Consider the following 19,815-nt stretch of genomic DNA (forward strand, 5'->3'; position numbering starts at 1 on the left):
AAAAGCTTTCTTCAGATCTCTTTTCCAGCTATATGCTTATTGACCATTTCACCGGGAGTTAATTTTTTCCCTTTAGCTGATGGTCACCTTCTTGGAACAGGCAGCAGGATGCTGCTGGAACACGTCTGAAGGCACAAGAGAAAAGCGATGAGGCCAGTGTACCCTGGGCAGCTCTCCAGAGGAAGTGTTACACACTTTGCTTTCATGCCCTGATGTGCGAAACCTTGTGATTCGACTGGCTATTTGACATGTTAAAACTCGCAGTATAATTTAAAACAGGGTTTGCATTGTCTAGTATGGACTATCCATTTTAGTTGTGAAGCGTATATCGTAGTGATATTATTGGGTGTCTAGTAAGTTTCTCTCAAAGGTTATTAGCCTGACCATCTCCAGCTGTCTGTTTACTTAGGCAAATGTTACATTCACTCATAAATTTGAAAAACAAACGAGCTTTTTGTGTGTTGTAAGGATGAGCTGCACATAATCTCACTTATTTTCTGGGAAACTGAGTCAGAAAAAGTTATTTATCCAAATGCTTGTAGTTACCCCTCAGCAGATATGGAAGCAGGGCCCTGGATCCCAGGTCTTGTGTTGCAGCCACTACTCCATGCTGTGTATGGATGTTACACCTATAGGCAGCTTCTCTTCACCAGAATCTCTGAGCTTTACTATGCTTCGGTGCCCTCTACTGCTCCATTAAAATAATGCTGTCTCCTTAGTATTGTAGAAACATGGTTCATTTTGTTCTGCTTTGTTCTAGGGGTTGATTGGCCCAGTAGTACCCCTGGTGAGAAGTTGCTACTAATGATGAGTAGAGTAATGGACACACTGAGAATTAATTTATCTGAAGAAACTTTTTACTTTTCTGCAAGTCTAACATGATTCAGACTGAGATGATGGGACTTTCTTGTTTTATGGCAAGGGTAGATTTTATGTATATGTATATACGAGCAATTTTTATTACTACTTGCATGACTTTGTGAATGTACAAGATGTAGGATCTGATATTCAGAAGTGGACAACCATTTCAGCTTCTGCTGAAATCAGGAGGTTTTGATTTGGGAGCTTCTCTGAGTCAGTTCTGCGCTGAGCTGTAGACTCGCATTCTTTTCCTCTGTTCTTGTAGGTTTTTTTTGCAGTGTCCTCCTTTCCTCTAAAATATTTTGCTTTTTACCAGGTACAATGGGAGATTCACCCTCTAATTTCTCTAGAAAGAAGCCTTGGGGTCTGTAAGCCATTGACCAACACTTTTGCTGTACTGGAGGCTTATTGTTACCATATGGTTCGAGCTGCGGTGGTCTTTGTGGAATGGAGTGTAGGAAGCATTGTATGTTCTCACCCTCAGAGAAGAAATACAGACACTATGTGATCTCCTTTCAAAGTTTTAGTCTTTGAAAATCTGATCTGCTACGGAAACCATTGCCCCATAATAACAGAAATGTTAGTCCTGTGCGGCACCTCTTTTCCATAATCAGATGCAAATCAGGCACGATATTAAATTTCATTCATTTTTTGAAATGTGTAATTTGCTATTAGATGGTTGCCACTTGATTTTGAATTATGCACTAATGCAATGGTAATTTGGAATTTTGGTCCATTTCCAGCTTACAATGCTGAGTCTTCTTACCAGTGTTAATGTCTGATAATGCATTTGAGGAGTGGTTGCACGTTTATGGTGGTGAGGTCTTTTTAGCACACTTTCAGAATGTGTACAATGTATTCTAATATAATCTATAAATATATTTTTAGATTATTCACAATCCATTTTATTTCTTGTACATTTCCCTATGGAATGATTCCTAGCTGCAGTTTTTGTTTATTCAGTGTTTTTTTTTCTAGCTCTCAGGAATACCCATAGTAAAATGTCACATTAGACTTGATTTTCCCTATTCTTGAGATATTCACAGAAGTTGAAGGAGAAAGCATTATTAAATGATGTTTGTGACCACATGTACATCCAATTCATCCACTTGACCTTTGTATCAAACCAAGCATTCTCTGCATTAAAAATGTCTGCCCGCAGTGTCTCACTTGAATTAGTCCGATTTCAGCTTCCAATGATTGGTTCCAGTTATACCCTTCTACAATTAATAGATATAAATGGGCTTCCAGGAAGTGGTATTTGCTCTCGGGAAGCCATTTAAACTGCTCTAATCCTGTCTTCTCTCTGTTTGTGAAGCTTGGTAGGTAAGACATTGTCTAAGCCCTTAAGCCATTTTTATTACTACTTTTTTGCACATTAAGCTTTTCCACAGTTTTAAAAAATATGACCATCAGCATTGTGGAGGGAATTTCAAAATCAGTTTCACCATCCGTAAGTGCAACTGTAATTGTTTTCTCCTTCGTACTGCCTAGTTAGTGCTCACCTTACCTGTTTTTATTTATTTATTAGTAATTACACATAATTCCTTTTGATTCCTTGGGAAGTATTAATTGAAAAGTGCCACTCATTTATGTTCACTTGGCATATGCTTTATTGATTTTATAAATCTTGATTTTCAAATTCAAATGCGTGTACCAGCTCAGAAATGTTTTCTGACCCATTAACCCTTCCAGCCACCCCTGCTACCAGTGGGACATCGGGTTGATTTGACAAGACTGGCTTTTTGTTGGTGTGCAAAGTTTTCCAGTTTTCCTTGGTTCTCTGCTTATGCTTCTCTGTTCCCTTATCTGTGAGGAACCATTCCATTGGCACAGAAAGCAAATGCAATTTATAATTCAGTTTTTAAGATAGGTTGTCATCAAATCCTGTCCTGACCACTCTTGAGACTATCGTATACAAAAAATAATTGTTCCTAGATCTGTGATTGATGTAGCAGAACTGATAAAAGTTGCATTGTTTGAAAGTGTTTATAAATCACTCTGTCCATTAGTTCATTTCCTGTAATCTGTCATTATGGTTTCAAACATAATTGCGAGAGACGCAAAACTGGCTTCGTAACACTCTGGAATGAGTTTTGCTTCCATTTGCTATACATTGAAAGGTGGCTCAAAGCAAAAATTATAATCCTGGAATACCATGTATGTTACAGCAGGGTATCTTTGCTCCGTGGTTTTGAATTACTGAAGGGTGTAGTGTGGCTTCTGCATTTTTCCCCCTGCATTGCTGGGATTTATGCAAAGTAACTAGGACAGTTATAGGGATTGCTTGGCAGAGAGGATCGTGTGGTTTTTTTGAAATACAATTCTTGTTCTCACTTGGGAGGTTAACGTTATGACAGGCTGCGTTTCCAGGCAGTGTTGAGCTGGGGTTTTGGCTCTGCCCGACGCGGATGGGCTATAGAGCGCTGTGCGGCGCGATCACAGCCTCGAGCGCTCTGCTCCCTGCCTCAAGGTGCTTCCCGGATCCTCAGCTTGGCCTAGAGACATTAAATGAGGAGTCACTGCAGCAAGAGTAAAATCTGAAATGCTCTTCATGCACTGCGAGGGGGTGAACAATAGTTTTGGAGAAGCAACAGAAGCTTTACCGCATTTGAGTTCTTTATCAAAATGAGCTGGTAGCGTGATGGAGGCAGAGGTTCCCTGTCTGTTGCAAAGCCACCGTAAAATGGGAGGATAGGTAGAGCACAAACATATTCATCTCAGCTCTGTCACTCAGCATGCTCAGCCATTGCTGGCAATGAGGGTACCAGCCTTCACGCTGTACAAGGTTTCTTTCAATCTTAAAGATTATTTCTTTAAAGAAGAATGATAAAGCATAAAATTTTGGCCTCTGAAACTGCCACACTTTCTCCTGGAAGAAAGTGTTAACTGTCTAAGACATCCTATTTGATTTTCCCTGTTCATGAGTCTAGTTAAGGAGACTGTCCTTTTCCCAGCTCCATCAAACTGTCTGAGCCTCCTGTTCTGCATAGTGGGCAAGGACAACATTGGAATTCAGTGGTGTAAAACAGGGAAGTAATTTTTGTTCTTTCTGCCTTTTTTTTTTTTTTATTTAGTACTTTTCTGTTCTCTGGGAAAGTTGTCAGCTCGCTCACTTTGTAGAAAGAGCTTGCCCTGACAGACCAAAATCTTTCACTGATGTCATCTGTGTCAGCTGAGTGAAATGCTTCATTATTGCAAACTTGTTGTAAGGAGCAGATTTGAATGATTTTATGACTGTAAATGCAAAAATTGTGGCATCTGAGAGGCAGATGTGAAGTATCTGTACTGGGAGATTTGATTTCAGTCAAGAATTACTGAACAGCTTTATGAATAAGGGTTTTGGGATATAATAAAAAATGTTAGCTGTGCAATTGAAAATTGTCTCTTATGTCCAACTCAGGATGTGCTTATATTTCCCCATCTGAAAAAATGGGAGGAAGTAACATATTTGAATTCTATTGCTCAGTAAAGCAGTAAGATTAAATTCTATTGCTGCTATTAGAGGTCAGAGTAGATGGTCAGGCCAGATGCCCATCCTCCTTTTCAAATCAGTGCTTTATTCCTATTTCACAGCAGGGAATTTATTAGCTGCTTCGGGTGTTATGTTAATCCCATTGTACCAGAACATGGTTAATGTGATGGTGCAAACCAACGCTCTCTGATTTGTCAATCTCTTTATTAGACTTTTGTAGCTAAAAATTTAAAAGAGATTTCTCTTAACAACATGATCAGTTTTACTATTAATTTAGGAACTTTCTTTTACTTGGGGAAACTGTTGGTAATGTCTAAACAGTTATCCACCAGCAAAGCTATATTTTCCCTTAATGCATCTCTAACTTGGATCTGTATTCATTTTGTGTTTGTGCAGACACACTTCAGATCTGCTTTTAATTACTGGATGGGATTTACAAATCAGAAATGCAAAGACAAGCACACGGCTTTTTTAATCATATGTAAGTTGCCTTTCAAAAACTGTCAAGAAATCGTGTTTTTAGAAGCTGTACTTGTGTAGACACAAGTAATGCAATAGCTGTGTCAGTCTTTGAGATTATGAACATGCTTACAATGAGAATATTCTTGGCGTAAGTCAGGAGTATTATATAATAAGGAAACAATGTCTTTTTATACTTTTCTTCCAGAACGTTCCCTAGTGAGAACTAGTCTAAAAACCCCCGTAGGATTGCCTATGAATAGATCTCCTTGCAACATGATAACTTTAGCCAAATTACACAAAGTAGATTGAAAATCCTTGTCAAGTTTTCATAGTTATATTTTTAAAACCCTTTATTGGCATCTAATATGAATTCTGATTGTATAACTGTAAGTCCCAGACCAACCGTGTATCTAGATACAAAAACTGTCCCTCTAGCAGTATGGGTGTATAAAAGGCAGGAGGCGGAGATCAAAAGCTATAAACTACTTGAATGAATTAAATACAAGCAGCAGGACTTATACTGCTTCACCTGATGCTCCAGGATGTACTAAAAAGCAATGCGGAAGGCAGAGGAAAATGTCTTTGGGTCAGTAGTGGAATAAGTCTCTGGTGTACAACATAAATTTAAAGCCTAGCTTACAGTCGGGAAATTCTCTGTTGCAATGCAACCTCCAGAAGGGTCAGAAACCTGCTGCTGTAACCAGAGGTGTCAAAAAGGGAGAGGTTTGGCCCCTACAGCAGTTCAGATTTAGAGAATATGCAAGTGGTGTTATAGATGGTTTCCACTCTTCGCTCCTCTTGATTCCCCTGTCACTTACGTAGCTCTCAACGTGGGCTATGGCCGGACACGTTCCACGTGGCCACGTACAACTGCTGAAAACTGAGCTGCAGCAAAAGGAATCATACAACAGTTTGCTTGGAAGGGACCTTCAAAGGTCACCTAGTCCAACCCCAAGGAAGTTGAATTTGGATACAGCAGCTGTTGTCTGTGCTAATGGTGTTTCCTAGTGTTTTATGAGTAGTTTCTAAAGAGAGCTGTTAACCCATGGTGACCTAGAGTATGGGAAAATATATGTGCATGATAAGTGGTATTTGTAGTGTGAATAAGGATTTGGGAGTGTAAATTCATGATCCAAAGTGGTCACGAACAGTTCGTCAGCGAGCCTAAAAGCCCCAAAGAAGTCGTTTTTGGGTATGCAATGTATGTGTTTCCGGACAGACCACCTGGGAATAGGTATATATAGCTAGTTTCCAGAAGACAATGGCATTGTCTTGCTTGAGTTATCCAAGCTGTGTTTGTATTAAATAAGAAATAAAGAGTTGATTTGTGATAAAAGCTTAGAGCAAATCAGTCGTTACATGATTTGAAGGATGCTGCCTGGGGAAGAACAGCTGAGAAATGAGCCTTGTCTCCAAGCAAAATGTGCGTCATTGCAAGACGTATGCATTAAAACAGTGACAGACCCTTTTTTCCTTACTGTTGTTTTCAGAATTCAGGTTGCTGCTTCAGAGTAGCTAAATCTTAGCCCTTCTCCTCCCCTCTCTCAGTGTCTGGTATAGATCAAACAGAAAATGGCTCTGGAAGAAACCCTGTTTGATTCTGTTGTTCCAAGGCAGAATCAACTCCAAGGAAACTTTTCCTGGTGGGATATTTGTGTAGCTTGTTTTTAAATGTATTTGCTGATCGGGATTGCACAACCTTCCAAAAAATAGCATTTACTTATCCTTGTAGTTAATTTCCCTTATTTTTCCTTTGTTCTTATCTAGCTGCTGCTCTGGCTTTGAGCACACAAAGGGGAAAGGAGAATGACATCATAACCCAAATTTAGACTTTTCCCATTAGCTGTTTGTCATCTCTATGAAGACTGAGAAGTTTATCCTTTATTTTTGAACCAATGAGATGCTACACAGATAATTTTTAATAGAATTGAATGATATGCATGGAAAAAAACCATTGAAGTTAGATGCAATGCATCAGTGAGGAAAAAATGGGTGCTGGTCTCCCTTTGTGCTCAGCAACATAAATATGGTGAACTTGATTATATTGTATTTGTTGAACTGACTGATAAATGGTGAGCAAGGTCTCTTTTTTTAAGGGAAAACAAGCTGCCTTTTTTTGGTGAGGATATATTTTTGGAAGAGAAATAAGTAATGCCATAAAATATGGAACATTTGAAAGTGTTTGGAGTCTGACAGGGTGAACTAGTATAGAATCTGCGAGCTGCGCATGATGGACCACACAGCTCATTGGTCGCTCAGCTCTCTGGAAAGCTTCACTGAAATAATTGAGGTTTATATATTTTGGGGAGAGTGTGCAAACAAGCAGGAAATGGTTTCAGACTCTCAAATTTGTATTCAGAATACATGAAAATACATAAAAGATACATATCTCTTTCATGCCAGAAAAAAAAAAAAGAGCTTCTCTACTAAAGATGTTGAAGAAATACCATTTGGTTAAAATGTTGGTGTGAGGAATTATTTGACATTTCTTATTTTTCTCTAGACTCTCATTTAGTATCAGTGCAAATATTCACATATTTAACTGGGGGAGTGATGGGATGATAGAGGGGGGACTTATGGCAACTGAAATGTGACTGACAACTCTTTGCAATGAGGGCAAACCAATCATAATGGAGCTACCAAATGCAACTTATTTTGGGGGTCTGGGGGAAATCTATGGCATCTGAGGCATAACTTGGCTTCATTTTCTTTCTCTTGTGGCCAAAAAAAAAAGTTCTTAAGTGGATCTTTTTTGTGGGTATTTGAAGTACAATTCTAGACTCCAACCAAATACCTACTTAAGAGCCAGAACATTGATAAGCGGAGGCTGGTAGAAGAAATACATTTAAGAAAAGTATGTAGGAGTATTTTCTCCTCTTCTTTGATCTTTATCTGCGCATCTGTGTAAGAAATCCCATCCACGTCTCTAGCTTGGCTGTATCTGACATGGAATTCAGGTGGTTCTTGTAGGTCCTATACAAAATCCAACAAAATCAGTCAGATGCTTTCCATTGATTTTGATGGCTTTTAAATCAAGCCTTATTCATTATCTACCCGACAGTAATCTTTGGGTTATCTTTCATTTACCAGAGTATAAGGCACAATTAAAACTAAAAACCAAAAAAGAAGCTTTGCTGCTTAAGAAAAGTTTGTGTAAATAAGTATGAAAGCTAATGTCCTTTTTAAGAAAAACAAACAAACCCTCCTCCCTTCTTTAAACCCTTCAAATACAAGAAACCAGGGAATTATATAAATAGATATTCTTACCTTTACTACAAAAAATTCATGCGGAAGTTCTATCTTGGAATAAGCCGCTCATTAGTTGGCTTGGCAGAAGGAACACAATCCAAATGAATGAGCTGCCAAGTGTATTTTTAGTGGTTTTATAAGTTGCCCATTCAAATCTTGGAAAATTTCTTTAGAAAATTGGACAAACTGACCACTCATTTTTATGGGCTTTCGCAAGGTCTAAAAGTGAAAAACAACTGTTGTATTTAGCATCTGTTAATGGAGGTTTCAGGCTACAGGACTTGAGAAAGTTCTGCTGGGAAGCTAATACAATAACCATAAAAGTTTGAACTGATAATAGGAAACACTGGCACTAAACAGATATGGAAAGAGTCGTGCTAATATTCCATATCCAGGCCTGTTACCCTGTGCCGAGTGCTAAAGATCCTGTAGTTAAACCTACACAGTAGTAGAGATCTGGAATGAAGTCAAACTCAAGAGAGATGAAATTGTCCTTTGCTACCAGGAATACCATTGCTTGGTTATTTCCGTCTTTGGAGAATCAAAAACGGAAACTCGGACACAGAAAAAAAGCAAGTTGTGTTCAGACTTTTCCAAACAGGGAAATATGTGGTTTTACCCCACATATGTGATTAAGCCCCCAACTTGCTTTATTTGAAGTCAGTGGCATTTCTTCTTTTCTTACTTTGGCTGTTTTGGGAATTGGATCTGGACTCGTGCTGCCATTGCAACTGTTCCCTTGACAGGTTTGTTTGCTTTCCTCAAGCTGGCAGGTAGAAAATCAATAAAAGGTAAACTATTCACCAGATATCAAATGAATTTCGGTGGATTATATTTTATTTGACTCAAAGTGGAAAAGAATGACAAGAAAATATTACAGTTTTAATCCTACATAAAATGCCTTTCTGGGAAACTGTTCTCTACACATGGAGCTTAATTTAGATTTTTTTTTTTTTTTCCCCTCAGTAATGCTCTTTTTCTTAATCCTGTATGAACATGATATCCAAAATCTGTCCTCAAAAGATATTTTGGCTTGCAACTCCTGCATGTTGGGATCCTCTGCAAGATGAGATATAGGCAGGACATTTTAATGTTTATTTGAATTATCTAGAAAAACTTCCTGGAGAATGAGTGTGTTTTGCTGCATGTGAGAGAGCACAGCTGGAGGAAGCTTGGGGTGACAGGACTGGTACAAGCCTCTGCCTGTAATCAGACCAATGGTACGTGTGTGATAAACACCAGCAGCTTAGGGACACGTTTCAGCAGAGCAGGTGCCCAGCACAGAAGGTTCACAACATCCCCACGTCAGGCTGCCCTGCTGTACATTGAGCTCTTCACAACAATGAATAAAACCGCTCTTCAAGTGCAGGAAATCAGCCAGAGCCAGCGACGCTGAGCAAACTTTAATATTAAATTTGTCTCTAAGTTAAGCATGAGTAATAAAAGAAACACTGAAATTATATTTTGATTTTTGGATCAGTTATACCATTGCTTAATATCACTGAATGATCAGCTCATGGTTAAATGGGCAAGAACTGTTTTCTCTGAGAAGAAAATTCATCTTGTTAAATTTGATTTATGCCACAGTAAAGAGGCATCATGACCAGGCTGACAAGTTTTAGAGTTACTTTGGGCAGAACTGACCGGAGTCAGCCTGCTTCTCAGTTATGGGCTTAATAAGTCTTTTCCTTCAATATATTAATTTCAAATGGCTCTACACAAAGTGATATCTGCTTTAAAGATCAGTGATGAGAAATACATCAACATAAAATAATGTCTTTAAAATTCAAAGTTGATAGACTTAATTGTTCTACATTTATAGAAAGGAAAAATAAGATTCTTATAATTGCTGTCAGCTATCAATGCGGCTTTAATATTTTCCCTTTCAACATTTGTTCTGTTGCCAGGTGTCTCTGCTTATGTTCTGTGATCTGCTTTGCATTACTTTTATAGAAATATTACCGTTAAAAGTGCTACATATAGTATTGAATAGCAGGGTGAGTCAGGAGACATGGGTCGAATCTCTAGCTCACAATGAGAAGTTTGGGTGCCTCCTCTGAGTGATATGGTATAAATACCTACAACTAAATCATCAAACGGTCTGGCACCACTGATAATCTTGGCATGAAACTGAGCCAGGCAGGAGTGCAATATCCCAATACCCAGGGTTATGAATATTGCAGATTATAGATAGGCAAAATGCACAGGAAAGACTTTTCTATACCGACTGCTCTTGCTACAGTTTATTCTTCTGTCAGTATTTCCCCTATAAACTCCTTTTATTCATAGGTTTGGCAGTTAGCCATAAAATCCTGCTTCTAGCTGGAACTTGGCAGCCAGTGTCTCAAGTCAGGAAAATTATTTTAAACAATTTTTTTAAATACATGTATTGGGGCTCTTTTAGAAGTTAGAGGTGCAGTCATTTTTTTCTGAAAAAGGGTTGGTTTCAGTGTTTTTTTTTCCATTGTAAACCCTCTAAACAAATTTTTTAAAAAATGCTGTAACCATTTAGAAATGGAAAACATGAATTTTCTTTCAAACACAAGTGCATAGAGGTACTGTGTGGAAATCTCAAGGACTTGTGTATTTGTAAGTGATAGCTTTGAATTAAATACATGGTTTATCATTGTGGTGGGGTAAAGTTTGTTTATGATGTAATAAACTGTAAGGTAAATAATAGGTAACATAAGTAATTTTAAATGCCCACACTCCCTCTTTATTTGCTTTTCTGGAACTTTTCTCTAAGTCGTGTACACGAGAGTCTTGGCAAATTAACCCTTTAGCAAATTCAGCATAATACAATAATGGATAAGGCTGTGGGAACAAGTAGATACTGTTGTGCCGGTCTGTTATATGGGCTGGGACACGGACACTCAGAGGTCTCGTGCGTGTCATGTAAGCAGAACAGCCTTGCTTGTACTTCAGGGTTTGCTGTGCTCATTTGGGCAAACACCACCAGGACCACCACGAATCAGCAGGAGGGAAATTTGCTTGTGGTAACAGCTCCTGGCTTTGTGTCAGGTCTGTCTTTCTCCGTGTCCTTACAGCTTACGTGTAGGCTGGAAACCAAGGAGGAGTCCTGCACCGTGCTTTCCCCTCTTGCTTTTCTCATACTTGTAAACTGCAAGTTTATTACCTTGTTGATTAATCTAGAGCTTCAATAGTTTATAGCGTTCCTGCTATAGTTTTCCTTACCCTGGAATGAGTTCCTCAGCCACTGTCAAATGGGTTTCCATCAAATGAACACGTTTAAGAAGGAAATGAGAAGGTCCTAAGCTGGCGCAGGTATATTTTATCACGAGGAGATGAGCCTGGACTAGATACTTGACTCTTAGGAGGAATATTTAGGATTTTTGTTTTGTACTTTTTTTTACATGGAAAGCATGACTCAATTCAAAAATATGTTATCACTGAAGTATGATTGCAATTTCATATGGTATCAGAATATGGAAAAAAAAACCCTGAAAAATAAGTCTCATCAGGACAGATTTGCACATTTGGCAGTGGCACCAAGGTGCCACTGAGCAATCTTTGGGAGCTGATGGAAATCCTCTGCTTTGTCACAAGCATAATGCTCATCGGATTGTCAGTATTGCTCTTTTTTTTTCCACTGCATGTGCTGAGGTGATGCAGTTTTCAACCTTTGAGACCAGTTTTAAATATTGCATGGTAAAGTATTTAAAAGCACCTTTATTGGGATGTTTGCAAATATATTTAATAAGGTGATGCAAAAAAATAATGCCAGATACATTTCCCAGCAACTGGAATCTCTTTCTATTACGCACCTGAGGAATTCTGCAGCTTGGACTCTGGCTGACCCATCACAGTGTTTATGCTGGATGAGGAACATGTGGTGTGCAGTGTGAAGGCTGAAAAACCCACTGTATCCAGGTGCAAATTTTGAATAAGCATTCAGTAAAGCTTGCATGAATTCATACTGCTTTTATGGACTCCAGGAAATACATGGTATGTTGTTAATGCAGATCTGTAAGTAGGCCCAGAGATAATTAACAAATCAAAATGTCCTGAAGATTGTTTTCCCCTTCATACTTTGTACCTGTTGTAGATACACACAGTAGAAAGGGCAGTGTTTACAGTTCCAAATTAGGAGGTGAAGAGCTCTAAAAGGGGCACTAAAATCTGACTTTGGACACTGAGATGCAGTTCTCAGCTGTGCTATTCACATAATGTGCCTTATTTTCCTTCCTGAGATCAGGTTCTCATCTGTAAAATTCACATAACAACACACAGCCTTGAAAGCTGCATTCAAAAGTATTAAGACTGTGTATTTGCCACATGAAAATGTTCTCATTATGCCCATGATAAGATGTATTTTCATAGCAAAATGCAAGAACTGTATTTATTGTGGAGAACTCTGTGTAATTGGTTGTAATTGAAAAATTATTTTTATATATATATGAGGATATAACTTTTAAGTTTTTCATTGGGAATGTTAATACCAATGATATGTTCAAAAAGAATATCACGTTTCTTACCAAGTTTTTAAAGCATGCCATTCCTTCTCTCTTGCTTATTTTAACTTCTGCCTTTATCTCTCTTCTAAGCCCTGGCAAGTGTTTGCCTCAGGCTCGCTACTGAGAAAGTGGGCAAAGAGTGCTTCAAATTCTATTGCTTTATTGTAATGTTCCCAATAAGAACCTGCGTTCTTTTCCCCGAGGTCTGTGGCTTTCGAGCTGTTTGCCAGCTACACGTGCAAATCTTTAAGTTATAATTCTCCAGACTACTTAGAAATTGAGGGAACTGGAGTGATGCTAAACATCTCTAAGTATATTTTCCATTTCAGATGGGGCAGATTCAGAGAAATGGATATGTTTTGAGGGTTCAAATTTAGGTATTTCCAGCTACATATTCACATGTACTTTTAAACCTTGGAAGACAATGTAATACTGGAAGCTCAAGGAGAAGTTTTTCATGTTCTTGATCTTGGTCAGCTGTCCTGGATGACCGGACCTAAAAGCATTAGAGAAGCATGGACCTATTATTTGCGTGGATATCACCAAAGCTGGCTATTAGCCTTCCTCCCCGTTCTCAGGACCTGAACTCTCTATGCTCTAATACTGGTGAATGCGGAATTATGCTTAGTGTTGTACCCTAGGCAGATACAGGGCTCATATGGCTCTAGCTGGGCAAGTGTGAATGAAAACCAGGGCAACTAAGTCTGGATTGTCAGGTGCAGTGTCAGAGATGTGTATTTGTGTGACACGCTTCTCAGGGTTTTAAAAAGAGTTTCTCTATTTGCCTAAACATTTATCAGCCAAAATAATAATTTATGGAATATCACCCAAGAAAATCAACCTGTTGTCCGGAGGAGAGGGTAGAGGCAAGTGCTCCTCCTCTGAAAGTCAGTTATGTGATACAAATGTACCCTGGGACCGCAGTGTGGGTCATCAATACCTGTCAGCGGTGAGTAGAACTAGAATTTGTGGGGGGGTTTTTCAAACTCATTTGAACAATGTAGTTAACTCAGAAATGGAATGTTATTATGCTTTAACTACTTCCCTGCAGATTCCTTTTAGCAGGAACACGTAGCTGCTGCCTTTAGCTGCTGTTAGATGCAGAAGCAACCTGAGGAGCCGGGCAGACTGCTGCAGTTGCTTTCTGCTTAGAGTTCTTAGGGCAGGAACCACAATTCCTTCTCCGTGCCCACAAATTCCATGTTCCCTCTGTTACTGCTCACTAAGAAGGAAGGAGGTGATACAGACTCTTTTCAGAGCCAAAAGCCTCAGCTTGCTCATAGGTGCCAAACAGCCAAGCAACATTTCATCCCTTCCTAGATGCCAAAAGCCTCAAGTATCCCCGCTCCACCTGCCAAAACCTCCAGCTTTGTCCTGACAACTCCTGCAGTGCAGGCCTGTGTTGTCAATATGAAATTTTGCAACACACTGACAATGGAAAATCTGGATGCAGTATAATACTGAAAAACATGCTGGGACTCGCCTTCAGTTTAGTATCAAAATGAAATACGTTGTAAATATTTCCTGTGTGTGACTCTTTTGCATGTTTTATTTTCCAAAACTCGAATTTGAATTTATTCAAAACTGCTGTAGAATGAGAATATATTGCAGAATTCAACACCGAGAGCTCTAAACAGCATCTGAGCCCCCAGATGTATTATTTCATGGAGCTGAATAAGCCTTTTGGCTCATTTCTTGCTGGTGATCCTCCTGGTCTGTCACTGAGCTTTACCAGCTTGTGTTTCTGAAATGCTCAGATTCCATTCTGCAGTCAGTTCATAGTGCACGGATGCTCCTACACAGTGGCAAGGCCAAGTGCAAGGAATGGCTAGTGTGACTGAAATAATATCAGTAATATTAAAACCAATTACTTCTAAACAGTTGCTTAAAATAGCTGCATTTACTCCCAGGTATTTTTTAATCAGTCTAAAATAATGACGCATTGTTTTTTCTCCATGATTTTATAATTCCAGACACGTCCTTTTTAACATACAGAATAAAATATAATCAACTTAGGTACATATAAGTAAAATATTTATTAAACCTAATGACATATACAGTGCACAATGAGGTAATAGATAATGCACCCAGCAATAGTAGAAATCTATCAGGAAATGTCTTGAAATCTGTCCCAGTGAAACAAGTGGAAGTTTTTCTGCTAAAATCAGGTAATGCAAGATTTCATTAAGAACTCGTAGTTGTCTGGAAATAAGTTTTGACTGTTCTTCTGTTTAGTTGCTGCCACAACTGAAATAGTTGTCCCTAAGCCTGTAATCTGCATTCTACACCTGACTTAGATCGTACAAAATACAAGTGTAAATAATTTTTGTACGTGACTTTAGCAGGGAAAGAGATTTCCAGTCTAGTTTTTCACAAAGCCATAGACCGAACAACCGGAGTTAAAAGTGAAGGCTGCAGTTCTGGGGCCGAATAGCATATCCAGTGATTATCTGCAGGTAAATACTTGTTCTTTCGCTTATGCGCTCTGCTCACGGATCCAGTCAACACTACAATTTGATACCTTTTACACCAAGTGTAGTGTCTGGAAAGATGAATCTGGGAAACGCATCACAGAGCTACTCAGGCAGGGTATTTTCCCTTTAGTGCCATAATTTCTTGTGCTACCTCTGTTTGGCGCCATTGTAAGTATGAGGAGGAGAAAATGGCACGGTGCAGTGCTGCACATGACGATCAGTGAACAGCAGCGTAACCTTCTGCTTTGGAAGACTCTGAAAGTCAGGATAGTGTTAATAGTATTTGTGGGTTGGTAGAGTGGGAAGATGCAATAAAAAGGAAATGCTTCATCTCTGTTCAAAAATCAAGGATGAAATTTACTCCTGGGAGAAGGGCCAGTGCTGAGCTTTGGGTATTGCTTAATTTAGACCTTCCATGGGACTGAAGTGGTGTTTGTACCCTTCAATAGGTTCTTTCACTTGGTTGAATTTAATCTGAAAAATCTAGATTCTGTATGGAGAAATGTAGCTAAATGCATGTGTTATTAAATAGCAACATGATATAGTTGTGCCAATGTAACCCCTTATGGGGATTTTCTTTTGGAGTTTGGCATGTCTTTTTGAATTAATACAAACCATTTTGATAAGCAGCCATGAGAAAAACCACAGAGTGCTCCCCCAGAGAGCTGCAGTGATGTTGGCACAGTAGCAGATGAATTGGGGCGTATTCCTGCAAAACCAAGTACATACTTGTTATGATAGTCTTATTTGGTGAGCCACATCACTCTAACCTGTTTGAGTAGATAATTTTATACATCTCTCCAGCCTTGGGCATGGTCTGCATTTATAGATGCTGCCCAGAGGTTGCACTGAATGTCTTCTAGAACTGGGCAGAACTGGGATCCCTGCTCTGGGGAAGGGCTCATGGACACGTCATGGGGCAGAATTTGGGGTAGTTTGTGTTGCAATATGTACACGGCAGAGGAGTCGTCACTTGAGGAGTCTTGCTGATGAGTCAGAGTGTTGAGTCTCTATGTTTCTTTCATTACACGTTCTGTTACAATAATTCTCATGTGTCAAATGCTGCGTCCTTGGCTTGTGTTTGTATTTAAAGCAAGAATGTGTGTTAAAAACTCTGGGAAACAAACATTTGAAGTACTGAGCATTTCTGTTGAGAAGCTGAATCTTTGCTACGCCGAATACTAAACATTTACATATCCAAGCCTTATGTAATGGATGTCTGAATAATAATAAAACTGCATAAACTGACCTTCATTCTCTGGCACCACATCTCCTTTGAAGTCTGCATGACCAAATTCAAGACAATTATGTCATCCTTCATAACAGCCAAACAAAAGTTTGGCCAAATAATCATTTTTCTCCTCATAACAGCACTGTGTTTGATTTTTGTAATGTGTGTCAATGTAGCTGTTGTTATTTACTGGGTGTTACAAGTGACAGTAAAAATCCCCTTGTTTTAGATTAATGATCAGCTGTGGTAACATCTGGATTTAATTTCTTCTACCTCAGTGCCCACTTTTGTTGTACTCAGTTCCTTTGAGTAGTACCTTGTGAGGCAAGTATGGCCTGAAAACACACAAATAATTTGCAGAACATGGTGCTACAGTATGTGCCCATGTGGCAGAAGCAAAACAGAGCCCTGGATGGAAGAAGGGAAACTGGCACTAACGTTTCCCCCCTGTCCAAATCTACCAGTGCCACACTTTGAGTAACATTCTCCACATACAAGGCTGTCTCTGTCAGTTCAGGGTTGTCAGCAGAGACTCAGGTTGCACATTATGGGGCCTCAGACCTTGAGGAAACCTTGGCATCCTGTCATCTCAGCCTTTGAGGCTCTGCCTATGTCATCAAGTACTTCCAAACTTGTAGCTTATTTTCCCCCATCCACTGATTGGGGTGATCCCTGTTCAGGCTCATGTGCGCTGGTAGGACTTATTTTTTTTTTACTTTCAAAATGAATTATAGTTTGGATACACAGACTGTGATGAAGTATTTTGAAACTATCATATAAGCAGGATTAATTTTTGCAGAGAACATTGTACAGGTTCTCAACTATTGCTTTGAATGCAATACTTGCATCCAACCCTGCGTTCACATGTGATGCTTTTGGAGAGGTTACAGCTCCTGCTAGCATAGCTGGATCCAGTGGGAAATGTGACGCTTTTTGCCATCTAGTTCTACGTAAAGAGCAGCAAATCATCTCGGTTGTGTTTATTGCCGCTTAAAGTTATTTTATCTGGATTCATTACAGCACTTGTGGCTTTATTTGATCATGTTGCATCATGGGTGCACATGTACAGGTACATGCACACATTTATGCATGTGTAGGTACATACATACTTAATATGTTTAATATATGTTGCACTTCATCTGTTGCAATATTAAACCACTAAAGGGAAAGCACTTCCATTGTAGTATGGTTGAGCAAAACTTCGCTGCTGAACCGTGTTGGAATTATTACTGGAGACAGTAAAAACATGAAAAATTGAAGTTAAGAAGCAAACCATGAATGCAGTCCTGAGGTACAATAATATCTTTTTGTGCCCGATCGCAATTAGCTCTTGATTTAATTCCTAAACAAGCTTCCAAGGTTTTATTGGTTTAAATCATGATGTTGATGATCTTTTCTTTATTTTACTTCAATTTTGTACCATAGTGTAGACAAATGTAATATGTAGAGCTTATGAAACCAGACAGCTAGTAAATCAATATTATTTTGCTAGTAAATTACTAAGCCAGTGCAAGCTGCTTTTAACTCTTTCCCATGGGACAAATAGTTTGAACTAGCTGGAGTTTAAATCAACACTGTGGGCACTGAATTAGTCACTGATTCTGGAGAGGGCTTTGTTGGCATAAACTTCTGCTTTGATCATCCTGGTATTTACAGCTTTTTAATTAGATACAGTTCAGAACAATGGCTTTTATCAAAGCAGTTTTGTAAATGAACAACTGGACATTGTTTAGGGCTTTAGATGACATACTGTCTGTTAATATCATGTGGCTGGCTTTAATACAATGATGAAGTTAGGATTATTTTAGGCATTGTCACCGCTTTGTTAAAAGAAACCAGCTAGTCTAAAAGAGAGAGTGGCATATATTTATTTTTTAATTTGGTAAGTTGGGATTACAGAGGACAAGTTTTAATTTTGCAATCATAAATTTGAAAAAAGTGACTCTTGTTCATCTTGACTTATTTTCATGTGCTGAGTGATGTGCCGGTTAGTGCTGAGCTCCTTTTGTTCGAGACTGAAGGCAGTTGGTTCCATTTTCAGTGTCAGACGTTTCAGAGTTGGCTTCTGATGTAAAGTAAACCCAACGCCAGTGAGAAAATTCCTCTGGGATCTTGGCAGAGCTGGGCTCTATCGTTTTGGGAATGGCAGGTTGGCCTAAGTACACTTTACACTAAGTATTTGCAAAATATGTAAGCTTAGGGGAGCAAGAAAGTTAGGGAGTCACTGTTGTGTTTAGACCAACTTTATTGTTCAAATGAAGATAGCTTATCCTCTAATTAACAATGCTTTTGCCAAGGTCAGGTTTTAGAGGAAGAGGTGCAAAAGTTTGGAAATTGCTGATGTTTGTGTTAGTTGCTGACCTATGGAGAGTAGGGCTATTCTACTACACCTGCCTACTCTTATTAATGCCTTTAAAATGTGCTTGAGTAGTTCTTAGTTCTGCTTAAGTGTGGCTAAGTTATAACTATCAAACCCAAATGGCAAATAGTTATTTTACACCCGCGGCGTGAACTCGTACGAGGTGTAACAGCTCGTTCACCGAAACAGGCCAGTTTGCTCAAGTTCTGTGGCACGCAATTAGTTTTCTTTTTACTGTAATATATAGGAGAACATTGCTTTGCCTACACAACATGGTGCTGAGTCGTACTCATCACATGATATTATTTTGAAAACAGCCTTGTTTTTATTGTTTGTCATTTTCATTTCAAGCTTGGTAGGCTCTAGTTGGAGTCAATTTATTTCATGGCTGAAGATAAGCTGACTTTATCTGTACTGTTAAATCTAGGGAGAGTTACGTGTCTTTTAGCCCCTTGTACCATAAGATTTGAATTGCACATCCCACACTTTCAAATCACTTCTGTGGGGCATTTGGGAAGAAAATAGGACTGAGTCTTGCTCTCATAAGCTTACTTAAGTCATTTCTTAGGGAAAATATGGATTACTAAAGTTGGTTCATCTGGTTTGGTATTAGGATGTATAGTAATCTCTTACGCTTCTCTGGATCAAGTCATTCATTAAAACCTTTTTAACATTTTAACATCTCTTTTATTGTCATTTATGAAGACTTGAATGTTTAACTTGGATGCAGTTTAGTTAGTAATGTTTTTATCTGTCTACCTTGTGTTTGCTGACAGAGCCCTTTCCTTGGTCTTTCTGCACACTTGTTTTCTGGGAGGGGGGCGAAGATTCTGAAACACCACTTGTTTAAGTTGTGCCTTCCTATGCTGTCAAAAATAAAATAGTAACGTGAATGTAGTGCATTTGTGTATCAATCTGAGGTCTGCTTGGATGCCCACTGAAGTCAATGGCAACAAAAACATTGGCTGTATAAACAGTTGTTTCAGTAGAGCTTGGATGAACTCTTCATGTTCTTTCATTTGCAGCCATATTGGGGCAGAGGAAATGTTGGTCAGTGTTCTCCGTCGTGTGAGATAAATGACTCTGCCCCGTTGCTATCCAGAATGGGATTATCATTCATAACGGTGTTTGTAGCTGTTTCATTATTGTTTGTGGCAGTTTGTGCCCAATATCTATCCCCACAGTGAAAGTAATTGGTGTTTTCATCTCATACCATTATTATTGTAAAA

General features: G+C 38.9%; 1 protein-coding gene across 3 annotated transcripts in view; it reads left to right on the forward strand.

Moving 5' to 3' along the window:
- ADAMTSL3 (ADAMTS like 3) overlaps positions 1 to 19,815 on the forward strand; it is a 176,489-nt gene that overhangs the window by 59,048 nt on the left and 97,626 nt on the right. The window lies entirely within an intron of this gene.

Source organism: Streptopelia decaocto (assembly GCF_964273445.1).
Source record: "Streptopelia decaocto genome assembly, chromosome: 9".
In the NCBI taxonomy this organism is placed as follows: domain Eukaryota; kingdom Metazoa; phylum Chordata; class Aves; order Columbiformes; family Columbidae; genus Streptopelia; species Streptopelia decaocto.